Source organism: Meriones unguiculatus, chromosome 2, assembly GCF_030254825.1.
Source record: "Meriones unguiculatus strain TT.TT164.6M chromosome 2, Bangor_MerUng_6.1, whole genome shotgun sequence".
NCBI lineage: Eukaryota > Metazoa > Chordata > Mammalia > Rodentia > Muridae > Meriones > Meriones unguiculatus.
In genome coordinates this window covers 97,658,996-97,672,814 of record NC_083350.1, presented here as the reverse complement: position 1 = coordinate 97,672,814, position 13,819 = coordinate 97,658,996, and positions in this window count along the sequence as shown.

The following is a 13,819-nucleotide window of genomic DNA, read 5'->3' as shown; positions in this document are numbered from 1 at the left end:
GGTTTCAATCCGGATATTGCATTGTGATACTTACTCTAAGCATCCTGTCTCAACTGTGTGTAAACAGGCCAAAATAAAATGACTAGCTACAACGTTGTACAAAGGGAGGAGCCAGAGGGCAGGAAATGAGTGGGAGAAGGTGTGAGAGGAAAGCCAAGAGAGCAGAGCTGGAGGACAGATCTTGAAATGAGGTGGAGAGATGGACTGGACCTAATATATCACTAAAAGCAAGCATAATGTGGGAAATAAATGTTAGGAAACTATGAGGGCTTGGAGGTTCAGGAGGGAGTAACTATTACTTAGCATTGTGTTCTAGGTTAACTAAATAAACCCAGTCTCTGTATGGTGATTTGGTTATACAGCTGTTTAGGATTAATAGCAAGCTTTAATAAAAGATAAACCAGTAGTAAATATTATTAGTATTACAACAGAGGGAGGATGGTACACACCTTTAATTCCAGCACTTGGGAGGCAGAGGCAGGTGGACATCTGAGTTTGAGGCCAGCCTTGTCTACAGGGTGAGTTCCAGGACAGCCAAGGCTACACAGAGAAAACCTGTTTCAAAAACAAACAAATAGAAAGCCTAAACACCAACAAAATAATCCAATTTATGGAACTAAAACGTTCTCAAAAGAAAAAAATGGCTGAAAAATGTTTTCTAAAATGTTCAACATCCGTAGCCATCAGGGAAGTGCAAATTAAAGCTCCTTGGAGCTGTTATTTTCTCTCAGAATGGCTAAGATTAAACAAACAAACAAATGTCAACAGAGATTGTATGTGGAGAAGGGAACAGCTATTCGCTGTTGGCATAGCCACTGAGGAAGTGAGTGGTGGTTCCTCAGGTAGCTGGAACTAGAGCTACCGCATGCTTCAGCTGTAACACGCCGCATATTTGCAAAGACTATCATAGAACTACTACATGTGCATTCATGTTCACAATCACTAAGAAATAGAAGCAACCTAGATGGCTGTCAACACCACAGGAATATGAGCCCTGTCCCTCAGCAATCAACTGCTCAGGGAAGACTAAGGCTTCATGAGCCCCTGCCACATCCATGACTGTTGCTGATGGCCAGTCAAGAAATCATTGCTGCTGTGAGTTCATGGGTGCGTCAGCTGTGTTCAGAGGGCAACATTTCACAGTACTTCTCATTCTCCGGCTGTCGCGTTCTTTTTGTTCCCCTTTCTGTAATGCTCCTTGAACCTTGGAGGGGTGATAGAAACGTCCCATTTAGAGCTGAGCGAGCCTGAGTCTCTCTCTCTGCATTACCTGTTGCGCGCTGCAGATAGATGCTGCTCTTGCGGAGACTGGGAACAACACTAATCAACGAGCGTAAACATAAACACCTAGAGGGTAGATTGACACCATGTCCATCTAGCAAAGCAACAGTGTAGCAGTAACTTCACCTATGGCCTATGACCTCCCAAGCCATGAGCTTCTGGGCAGGTTCACAGGCATGACTTTCCTGTGGAGTGGGCTTCAAATTAATCCTGAAGTGCTTTAACAGTCATGCTATTCAGTGGCCTGAAGATCTGCCTGCCTCCGTCTGTCTGAGTGCTGGGATTACAGGCGTGCACCACCATGCCCGGCTCTCGGGGTTTAACAAGTGTTAGACTTTGGCCAGCACCACCATGGTAGATGTAGGCACGACTGCTATGGAAGTTTGCAAAGATCCTGGGCTTAACCCTGGATGGCACAGGCAAGGAGGAGAAGGAAAGGGCTTTGAATGTGCTGTTGAAGCATGTGGTGGAATGGAACCCCAGTGAAAGTGTTCACTGAGAGGTGGGGGTCTTTCTTCAGCAGATCTTTAGGTCTTGGGGTAGGGGATCTGCCCTCAAAAAGGATGAATGCTGTTTTTGCTGAGGAGGTTATTTATCATAAGAGTGGGGTTTGGATAAAAGAACTTGGTCCCTTCTTGTGTATCATGGATGATACAGCAAGGAGACCCTTGCTAGAGATGGGTCTTTGAACCTTGAATCTCACAGCCTTCAGGACTCCAGGAAACGCACTTCTGCTCTTTGTAGTTATCCAGGCATTCTGTTGGAGCAGCATAAAACAGAGTAAGTCTGGGTCAGTAGATAGAATTGCTTAGGCACAGAGAGGATTCTAAATTGCAGAAGACAGACCAGGGTGATCAGAGAACACCAGAGGCATGATGGAGGGTTAGAATACTGACTAAATACGGAGAGGGGGAGCTTCCTGCTAAACCAACTAAGCAGGATTATCTGCTAAAACAGGATTTGATAAGGAAGTACACAGAGGGGCCTGGGAGAAAGTTCAGAAATCTAAAATTTGATCAAGCGAAGAATTTTTATCATGCCCCAAGCTGTGAGTCATAGTTGAAACATGGCTCAAGCATTATACACCAGAATAAATTCTTGTGGAACTTTATTGAATATTTTACCAGGAGGTAAACATTTATTTATTTACAAAAAGAAAAGGCTTTACACATAAACATTCTGTTCCAAAATATTTAGTCTAAAATTGAACGGCATTAGCCTTAGGATTTTAATTCCCTCTAAGCCTAATAATAATAAATATACATAGCTGTCACTAGATGGCAGAAAGTTAATGGGTTCCAGGATCTCTGTTTAGAAATCATGCCCAAGAACCCAAAAGAACCACTTAGGAGATGTACATTTTTCTCTGTAAGCAAGTCTGAATTATATATTTGAATATTGTAAGCATCATTCAGATCAAATAACATTGCATTTATATAAAACATGACCCACTTCCCCCAGGGAGGCCCTACTTCCTAGGATTTGACAGCTTCCCCAAATAGCACCACTAGCTGAAAAACGTGTTCAGAGCGTAAGCCCACATGGACTGTTAGAGTCAATCCATGCCAGTACCTTTGCTATTATCTGACCCAGACTTAAATGTAAATACAAAATCACACACGCTCACACGCGCACCGCCACCACTTTCTTTTTTGAGATAGGTCTCACTCTGCAGCCTTAAGTGACAAGGCACTTACCTTGTGGCTCAGGCTGGCCTCAAATTCATGGCAATTCTTATACCTAAGCCTCCTGAGTACTGGGGTTTACAGGCATCTTTACCTGATAAACTTGTGTCTGTGTGTATGTGTGTGCATATAGCTGTGTGCATGCAGAGGCCAGAAGGAACTGCTGGGGATCTTCTTTTATCTATCCTCACTTATTCCTTTGGGGCAGAATCTCTCCTTGAATTGGGACTCATGTTTTCTGTCAGCTAGGCTGAAAGCCCCAGTGATCCACTTATCTCCTTCCCCTTTGAAGCTGAGGCTACAATTGTGTAACAAGGATGACTGGCTTATTATGTGAGTGCTGGGATTCGAACTCCAGCCCTTTGGATTTTTGTGCAGGTATCTAACCACCACTCTAGTCCCATTAATCCTAATTTTATTTTAATAAACTAATCAACTTTTGAAAAATGTTCTCTCTGTAGCCTTGGCTGTCCTCGAGCTCACTCCAGATCAGGCTGGCCTCAAACTCACAGAGATCCACCTGATTCTGCCTCCCGAGCTCTGGGTTTAAAGTTGTGCACCACTAGGCCTGGCCCTGTTTTTATCCTTTGTTAGTTTTACTCATTACAGATTATTTTCAAGGATGATAGATCAAATCTGGGATAGCTTTATTTTAGAAATTGAAAATACAAAACCTGAGGCTCAAACAGAAGATGTCTGCCAAAAGCTCTTCTGTTCTGAGCAGTGGGTCCAATGGCAGAGTAATACCATGTGAGTATTGGTCAAAGTGTCTGTCAGTTGCACTGATGACCCGTGGTTTTTACCAGTTCATGTTGAGACTCCTGCTTTTTCTCTGGGGGTTGGCGTGGGGGATGGCCGCACATTTACGATATTCTTTTGGTTTCTTATGAGCCAGCCTCTCAGTTCACACATTGGAGGTATATTAATAACCTTTCTAATTCTGAAAAGAAACACACACACACACACACACACACACACACACACAATGGGAAAGTCAATCTTTGTGGGGTTTTTGTTTGTTTGTTTTAACTTTTATTGATTCTTTGTGAATTTCACATCATGAGCCCCAATCCCATTCATCTCCCCCTCCCTCCATATCTACCTTTGCAACCTTCAGGGCTACACAGAGAAACCCTGTCTTGAAACCACCCCACCATAAATAAATAAAAATAAAAATTAAAAAATAATAAAATAAATAATTTCGAAAAGAACAGTTGGCCATGGAAGCTGCAGTGTGTCACAGTGTATCACAGTGTGTCACAGTGTACCCTTTTGCCTAAACAGCTTTACTTGCAAATGTTCATTGTAATGAGCCACTGGTCTGCACCACCGATCAATACTGCGGGAAAGGGTTATTTTCTGAGAATACCCTTATACTTCTTGCCTTCTAAAACTGAACTTTTCCTTTCTTTTCTTTCTCTCTTTCTCTCTCTCTCTTTCTTTCTTTTTTGTGGTTTTTCAAGATAGGGTTTCTCTGTGTACCCTTGGGCTATGCTAGAACTCTGTGGACCAGGCCGCCCTGGAACTCAGAAATCCATTTGCCTCTGCCTCCTGAGTGGGATTAGAGCCCTGCACCACCACCACCTGGCCTTAGAAACTGAACTTTTGCCAGACCTTGCAACCAAGTAAGGATAAACTTTGAGACCATTTAAAACTATGTACTCAATATATTTCCCCACTGTGTACTTACCTTGTTTAAATTTAAGTGGCCTTTCAGAAAACAATATAACCAACCTAGGGTGCCTTAGACATCCCAGGTAATGAGCGTTTACAACCTAAGCTGTACACTTAGCTTTAATCATTGACTATGTCTTTATTCTTTCATGCCTTGACAAAGAATAGTGTTGTGTGTATGTGTGTATGTATGTTGTAATCATTTGCTGAAAGCAGCCAATAGGTTGAAAAGAATCTTCAGGTAAACAAAATCCACTATACATTTTGGAAGGATCATGTGGATGTAGATCGATAACATTTGTTTGCAGCTTTGAGTCAGCATTCCAGGTCAGTAAGAGTCGATTCCTTGTAAGCTCTGTTAAATTTTTTCTGGGAAAAAAAAAATTCTCATTCTTTCCTCCTACTGTGTTTTCTTTACTGTTCAATAAACACAGAACAAAATTCTTTGTTAAGACAAACAGCAAGGCAGGCAGGCATTACACATACATATGCTGGTCCCGGCCACAACACACACACACACACACACACACACACACACACACACACACACACACATAACAATAGACATCAGACATATATAATAAACAGATGAGACAGACACAGATCACAGACAACAGACACAATGAATAACCAAAGGAAAGAAATAGAGAATTCAATTTTGTATTCATTGTTGGTCTAAACTACTCCAAAACACGGAGTCTCTTTGTTCTTTAATGTGGCATCAATACAGAACTCTCTTCATGGGCTTCCCCTGAGACAAGGTCTCTCACCAAATCTGGAGCTAAGCTGGCAGCTAGCAAGCCCCAGGGATCCTCCTGTCTCTGTCCCTGATAGTCCTGGGATTGCAGGTATACACAGCTGTGCTTGGCTTTTTAAATGGAAGCTGAGGAGTCATGTTTCTGCAGCAAGCTCCCTTACTTTGCTGATCCATCTCTCATTTCCTTATGAACTTTAAAGTTAACACACAAAGTAATGGATTTCACTGTGGCATTTTTATAAATATGTCTGTATAGTTTTAATTAGGAGCTTGGATCTAAGCACTCACATTCAAGACCAGTGAAACAGCTTTTGAAAAATAAGATGGAACTGATACCAGCTCAGTGTTTTTTGAGCACTTACACTTTAAACTCCACTTTCCTCATGACTAGTGACAAAAATATGTTCCCAAAATGCTGTCTTGTTCCATGTAACTTTCAGCAGAAGTTGGATCTGTAACCTATGCCACATAAAGAGAATAATGCCAGAGAGTAAACTAGCTAGTAAAAGGAAAACCATAAAAATCCTGGGTGTCAAAAGAGGGTTAGAGAGAATGAGTAAAAATGTGGTTTTTAGCTACTTATGATTTAAAAATACTTAGTTTTGTTTTTTTTTTAAATCTTCTACCTAAATTTTTTTTTAAAAGATTTGTTTACTTTATCTGTGGGACTGTGTTGCTGACATGTATGTATGTGTCCCACATACATGCATGAATGTGTGTCTGTTGTTGTCTAAAAAGGCCATAAGAGGGCATTAGATCCCCTGTAACTGGAGTTACAGACGGCTGTGAACTGTCACGTGGATGTTGGAAACTGAACCTAGGTCCTCAGAATGAGCAACAAGTGCTCCAAACTTCGGAGCCTTGCATCCATGATTCACAGTCATGAAGTTATACCTCAGGGAATAGCTTGAAATAATGTCATTCTAAGGAAAATGCTCATTTTTGTCCAGAGAGCTCAGGCAGGAAAAGGGAAAAAAGACTTAAGGAAATGTGTTATATCCTCAATAAGCATTTAGCAAGTGGTACTAGCCACACCAATGACTCAGCAAAGGCAAAGATTAACTTGCACTCCTTTTTAAAAATAACATGTTTTAAACGTGATTCTACGAACATGCTTGAAGACTATCCTCTCTTGCAGAGGCAACACCACCACAGGCAACTGTTTGTGTTTACAAAGTGGAGTTTCTTGCCTCAGGAATGTCAGTTCCAAGCTTCTGGGTGGTATTTTTGAACTTGTTAACTAGTTTCCTTTTTTGTTGTTGTTGTTTTTTAGTTTTTGTTTTTGTTTGTTTCAGAGAAATACTGAGTTAACACTAATTTCAAGTGCCAGATGATAAAATTACTGAATTGTTTCTTCTTCCTGTTTTTCAGACTGCTTTTCTGTCAAGGGTTGGAAAGCATGAAACTTTAAAAAAGAAGAAAAAGAATTGGGGAAGAAAACTGAAAAAAAAATCAACAACTAAAAAGAGTTCACATTGTCATTGGGCTGCTCTTATTTTTAAAACAATTCAAGGGACAGATGAGTCTTTGCTATTGTTAATCCCATTGAAGGAGAGTAGACTATTATTCAAAATCTTTTGAAAAATTGCAAGCTTTATTTTCTGCCAGCTGTCTCCCTAAAGAGGGGTTTGAGACAACAGCATCAGACATAGGAGGTGGGGTTTGTATTTGCCCCAAAACTATAAGGCTAGGGGAATTTCTTTTCTTTCTTTATTTTTTTGCATTGGTATGTATGTATGTCTTCTCTCTATGTATGCCTGTGGGTGTCAGATCAGATCCTGGGGTTACAGACAATTGTGAGCTGCCATGTGGGCACTAGGTCCTCTGGAAGAGTAGTCAGTGCTCCTAACCACTGAGCTATCTCTCCAGCCCCAAGGAGAGGGGGTTTTCAAGGGTTTTTGATTGTAGGAACATGGTAAACATTTCAAAATTATTTGGCAGAGAATCTTATCACGGTGGAAGCTAGGGTATAAGGTGTGGAACACATCAAATTCCAGAAACTAGGTCAAGACCTGGTAAGATTTAATATCTACAGAAAGTAGGAATGAACTTATCTTGACCTTGTGAAAAGATAGCTTCTCATCTTAAAATAGAGTCAGCCTGATTCATCGGTATCAGGAGCATTTTCAATCAATACTCATATATTTTAGGTAATCAAACATATGGACAAAAAACAAAACATATGGACAAGAGATACAATACACAGAGACAATTTTTAAAAATCAATTGTGGAATTGAAACAACTTCACAATTTTACTGAATAAGAGATAAACTCAAAATAATGAAACAACTTAGGGAAAATATTGCCAGATAACATATATATATATATATATATATATATATATATATATATATATATATATGTATCCTTTAGAAATGGGTTCTCGTGCTGGCCTTCACCTTGCTGTGTAGTCAAGGATGACTGGCATAGCGTATTCAGTGCTGGGTACTGAACCTGGAGCCTCATGGTTGCTCCTCATTCACTGTACCTAGTGAGCTATAACTCTAGCCCAAGATAACTCTTCAAAAAATTTACCCCACCCCCTCTCTGTAGGTCACCCAACAACTTGCAGAGTTTTCTCCCTTCAATATGAGGTCGTGGGAATTGAACTGAGGCGTTCAACCTTGGCAGCAAGTGTCTTCACTTCATTGCATGGCCCTCAAGATAAGTCTTTACTTCCCAAGTGCTTATTGTGTAGGGTACTGTATAGAGAACTCCTATATTCATTATCGCCTCTGGGGAAAAAAAAAACATACTATTTAACAGAAATGTTAAAACATCTGTAATACACTTATTTTCTTCCTCAAAAACTAAAGATAATAAAAATGTGAATGTAATAAACTAGTGTAGTAATGATAGTCAAATACAATTTGTTTTGAAATCTTCAACACCATTCCAGATGTTAGTCTCAGAATACTTCCTGGGTGCCACTGTTTCACTGCATTAAATGGATATGTGTGGTGATATACACACTGCCATATGCCTCACCTTTATAGAACAGGAAAGGCACTTTCAGCTGAGAGAGTCTATTTCACACAAAGAAATTTAGAACCTCTCTGTGAGTTTTTTTTCCTTAAAAATTCACAATGCTTTTAAATAAGACATGCATATATCGTGTGTGTGTGTGTGTGTGTGTGTGTGTGTGTGTGTTTGTGTGTGTGTGTGTGACAAAATCTCATGCAGTCCAGGCTAGGTTCCAATGCACTATGTATTTCAAGCTGTCTTCAAGCTCATGACTGTCCTGTTTCAGCCTCCCAGGCATTCTGACCCTCACACTCATGGCCGTCTGTTGCAGCAGTTTTCCATTAAAAAAAAAAATGTTACTTAAAAATATGTTGGGGGCTGGAGAGATGGCTCAGTGGTTAAGAGCACTGACTGCTCTTCCAGAGTACACGGGTTCAATTCCTAGCACCCACATGGCACCTCACAACGGTCTGTGTAACTCGTGTTTCCAGGGGATCTGACACCCTTCTATAGGCATACACGCAGACATGCAGTCAAACACCATATACAAAAAAATAAATATGTTGGGAGTTAGAGAGCTGGATCCATGAGTAAGAAATATTCTTACAAAGGACTGGAGCAACCAGTCAATGACTGCTAGCTGCTTGTATCTCTAGCTCCAGGGATTCTATCTCATACACACACACACACATACACACACACACACACACATACGTACATACATGCACACACATATATGCTGAACCAAGTGTGGCAGTGCACACTTGTAATCTCAGTATTGGGGAGGTGGAACTAGGAGTATCAGATGCTTGAAGTCATCATTGGCTACATGATAAATTCAAGGCCAGCTTGTGTTACAACTTACCCTGTCTTAAAACAAAACAAAAAACCCCCACCACAACTGTTTTTACCTTCTTACAACAAAGGCAGTCAAAAAGGGCCTCAAAAAGGAAGAAAAAATACACAGGTAAAGTTATTTTAGATATAATTTAAAAATAAGCTTAATCCTACCGTAGCCTTTGTTAATATGTATTTTTACATAATTTTTATTTGTTTTTGGGTCTCTCTGTGTGTGTTGCATGTATATGTCTGGGTGTGTATGTGTATGGGCCCACAGCTTGACATTGGGTGTTTTCCTCAATTGCTCTCTACCTTATTTTTTGAGAGAAGTCTCTCAGTGGATGGAAGCCAGCGATTCAGCTAGCCAGGCTGGCCAGCCCTAGGGAACACCCTTCTCCATCTCCATAGGGATGGACTGCACCGGGTTTACGTGGTGGCTGAGGACTGAACTCCTGGCCTGACTCTTCTGACTGGGCCATCTCCATAGCTCCCATCTTTTGACATCTAACATACTTGACCACAACAATCATTTAAAAATAGAGGAGGAGAAAGACATAGCGGCACACCTGTCGTCCCAGCATTTGAGAGTGACAGGCAGGAGGATCAGGAGTTTGAGTTGATCTTGGCTGCACAGAAAGATCAAGGTATTTCTGAGCTGCGTGAAACTGTATCTCAAAAGTATTAACAGGATGGGATGGAGAGATGGCTCAGTGGTTAAGAACACTGGCTGCTCTTCAGGACTAGAGTTCAATTCCCAGCATCCACATGGCAGCTCATAATTGTCTATAATACATATTCAAGTGATTTGATGTCCTCATGCATACAAACATGCAGGCAAAACACCAGTGCACATAAAATAAAAATAAATAAATTAAAAAATATTAACCTGTAGAGATTTGATCCAGAAACATGGCTGCTCTGATCACATCCAAAGACCTTCTAGGTCTGTGTGATCTGGCTGGAATGCAGACATGCTCTTAGTACACACCTTTAATCCCAATGAAGGTAAAGTTAGTTTGTAGAAGGAAGTATCCATGTTTAAAAGTGGTGTCTAATTGAGAGACAAAGTGATGAATCAGAGGGAGATTTGACAGAATAGGATATGCCCAACTTTTGCAAGAACACGGAGGAAAGAGAGGTGACTTAAAAGAGAGCAGGTCAGAGGGAAAGAAAGAGAGTGGGAGAAGGAGGCAGTTTTACAGAGACAAGTTGCAGAGAAGGAACAAGTCAGACACAGATGAAACACAGAAAGAGCCAGAGAATGAGAAGGACCCAGGAGATTAGAACATATTGCCAAAGTTAGTATGAGGTCAACTAGAGCAGTTCAGTCGAAGCTGAGAGAAGCCGATTTGAATCAGTCAGCTTGGAGAGGAGTTTGAGCCAGAATAGGAAATATTTTTAGTATTTTTAAACTCGATTTTCTGCTGTTGTCCTTGTACTGTATTTGAACTTAGGTTAATGAATTATTAGAGAAATGTTTGTCTGGAATAACAGAGTTTACTCTTATTTTGGTGATGCTATTTGCCTGGGGAGCTTTATATCACCATCACACGGTCTATTTGTAAATGGTGGTTCTTATGTGCAGAAAACTTCCACAGTATACATGGAGCCTTGTTTGCTCTCTCTCTCTTTTTCTTTTTTCTTTCTTTCTTTTTTTTCTTTTTTTGAGACAGGCTTTCTCTGTGTAGCCTTGACTGCTCTAGACTTGCTTTGCAGACCAGGCTGGCCTCAGACTCACAGAGATCCGCCAGCCTCTGCCTCCCCAGTGCTGGGATTACAGGTGTGTGCCACTGCACCTGGCAAAACATTTTCTTAAATTGGATCAGTTTATTCCTTTTCCAGTTTCAGTTGTACCAAAGGTAATTCCAGATAGCAAGACCAGTCTGGAGCCACACTTCTGCTCATTCAGTCACAGAGGCCACTCTTTAGTCACCAGGGCAAAAACTTATGTCCAGGCAGTGTTTTCATCCTGGATTCCAGGTTACTTCTCAGTTTTATTTTATACTCTCCATCCTTCCCCCCATCTTTCTTTTCAATTTTTTTTTGTGTTGTTTTTGTTTCTGGGGATCAAATCTAGAGCCTCATATGTGCTAAGCAGCTGTTATAGCACTAAGTGGTAGCACACCCCTCCCCCAGCTACCTTTCCATAGTCACTTCTTAGCCTTGTAGGTGTCTGCTTTAGTTCAGTTATAAAATCTGAGTGATCGTTTTGTGCTAAGCATTGTTTTAAGTGATGAATAAGCAGGTTAATGAAGTTACAGCCTCAGAGGACAGAAAGACAATGAATAATACGTCGGTAAGTACATAATTTTAGGTACTGTTTCATGTGCCTAAAGAAAACATAAAGCAGGACAGAGGTTAAAGAAAGCAGCTGTTTTGGCCAGGGAAGGAAGCTTCCATCTTTCTGAAGGGTAATGTTGGAGTGGAGGTCAGAACAACTGTGTAGAAAAGGGCATGGTGGCACGTCTTTTATGCCAGCAATCAAGAGACAGAGGCAGGTGGAACTCCATGAGTCTGAGGCCAGCCCGGTCTAGAGAGTGAGTTCTAGAACAACAGATACACAGAGAAACCCTCCCTCCACCCCAACCCCCAAGCCTCCATCCCATGCAGATGAGAGAGAGAGAGAGAGAGAGAGAGAGAGAGAGAGAGAGAGAGAGAGAGAAGAAATTATTCCTGGGCATGTTTGGAAGAAAGTCGTTCTGGAGAGCAGACAGCATGAGGAAAACGGAAAACATCCCGTGCCAGGAGCACGCTCACACTCTGTATATAAAGACTCCCAACTCAGGCTTCCTGAAACACCCCGTGTCTAACCTCCTGCTTCCTGGATCTACACCATAACTTCCTCTAGTTCATGTCAAGTTCCCTTTCTCTGGATGTGGCGTACTACAAAATGTGAACCAATATGTTTCTTTACGATACTGCTGCTTTCCATATGAAAGAACAGTAGAAAACAAAACAAAACAAAACCACACCAATAGTCATGAACTTTTAAATTATTTATGTCACATATATGAAGAGAAAAATTCACTTATGCCTTCTGCCTGTATCAATTCAGTGCCACCTAAAATGTGTTCTTGCTGTCATCTCTGCTCCTGTCTTATCTACCCTCCACTTAAACGCCAAAGCTGTCTTCATAAATGCCAGTAAAATCAGCCACTGTGTGGCTCAGACTCTGCAGTGACTCTCGTGTAATGGCCTCACTGGAACTTGGGTACACACTGGGGTTCTGATCTCATCATATTATGCACTCCGCTTTTCACTGCTTACTGTTTTCAATACCCAGGCATACAACAGATTTAGGACCTCTTCTCTAGAAACTCTGCTCTCTGACATGCACGCGCCCTCCCTGTAGCAGCTTGGTGGACTCTCCCCTTCTTGTAGTTGCTTAGACTTTGTTCCTTCTTGAGCTCAACCTTGGCCACACCAGTTAAACTGTAAGCTCCTACTGGTTTTCTGCCTCTTCTTATTCTTCCCCATCTCGGGGATCTAGTTATTTATTTGTGCTCTGACTAAAGAATTTCCTCAGACAGTTTCTTTGAATGGAGTTTGGAGCGATACATAATTTTCTTTCCTGTGCTGGGGACGAAACCCAGGGGCCTCACGCATGCTAGGCATGCACTCTTACCTCTATGCTATGTCCCCAACCCTGTATGAATTTGTATCCTTGAGTATCTATTCCCGTTTCCTTCCTCCTTCCTTCTCTCCTAATAGATGAAAACGGTGTAACTTGCAGGATCTGTGGGATTCATTATTTTCTAGATCTTAGGATCACAGACAAGGATAGGATGGTGTGGTCGTTTGAATGTAATTGGCCCCCATAGGCCCATAGGGAGTGGCACTATTAGGAAGTGTGGCCATATTGTTGGAGTAGGCGTGGCCTTGTGTGTAGCAGAAGTATGTCACTGTGGGGTGGGCTCTGAAGTCTTATATATGCTCAAGCCATTCACAGTGGGATACTTTCCTTCCATTGACTTCGGATATCAAGATGTAGAGCTCTTGGCTCTTACTCCAGCACCATGCAGGCCTGTCCGCTGCCATGTTTCCCATCATGATGATAACGGACTAAGCCTCTGAAACTGTAATTTTTTCATTTTATGTACATGGATGTTTTGTCTGATGTATGTCTGTGTACCATATGCATGCAGTGCAGTGCCCCTGGAGACCAGAAGAGGGCATCAAATTCCCTAGATGTACAAATTGTGTAGGTGCTGGGAACTGAACCTGGGTCCTCTGAAAGAACAGCCAGTGCTCTTAACTGCTGAGCCATTTCTCCAGTCCCCTGGACTAAGTCTCTGAACTGTACACCAGCCCCAATTAAATGTTTGCATTTATTTTTTTTAATTTTTTTTTATCAGTTACATTTTATTAACTCTGTATCCCAGCCGTGTCCTGATCCCTCATTCCCTCCCAGTCCCTTCCTCCCTCCCTCATCTCCACCGTGCCCCTTTCCAAGTCCACTGATAGGGGGGACCTCCTCCCCATTCATCTGATCCTGTTTTATCAGGTATTTTCAGGACTGGCTGCAAAGCCCTCCTCTGTGGCCTAACAGGACTGCTCCTCCCTTCGGGGATGGGGAGACCAAAGAGCCAGTCATTGAGTTCCTGTTAGAAATAGTCC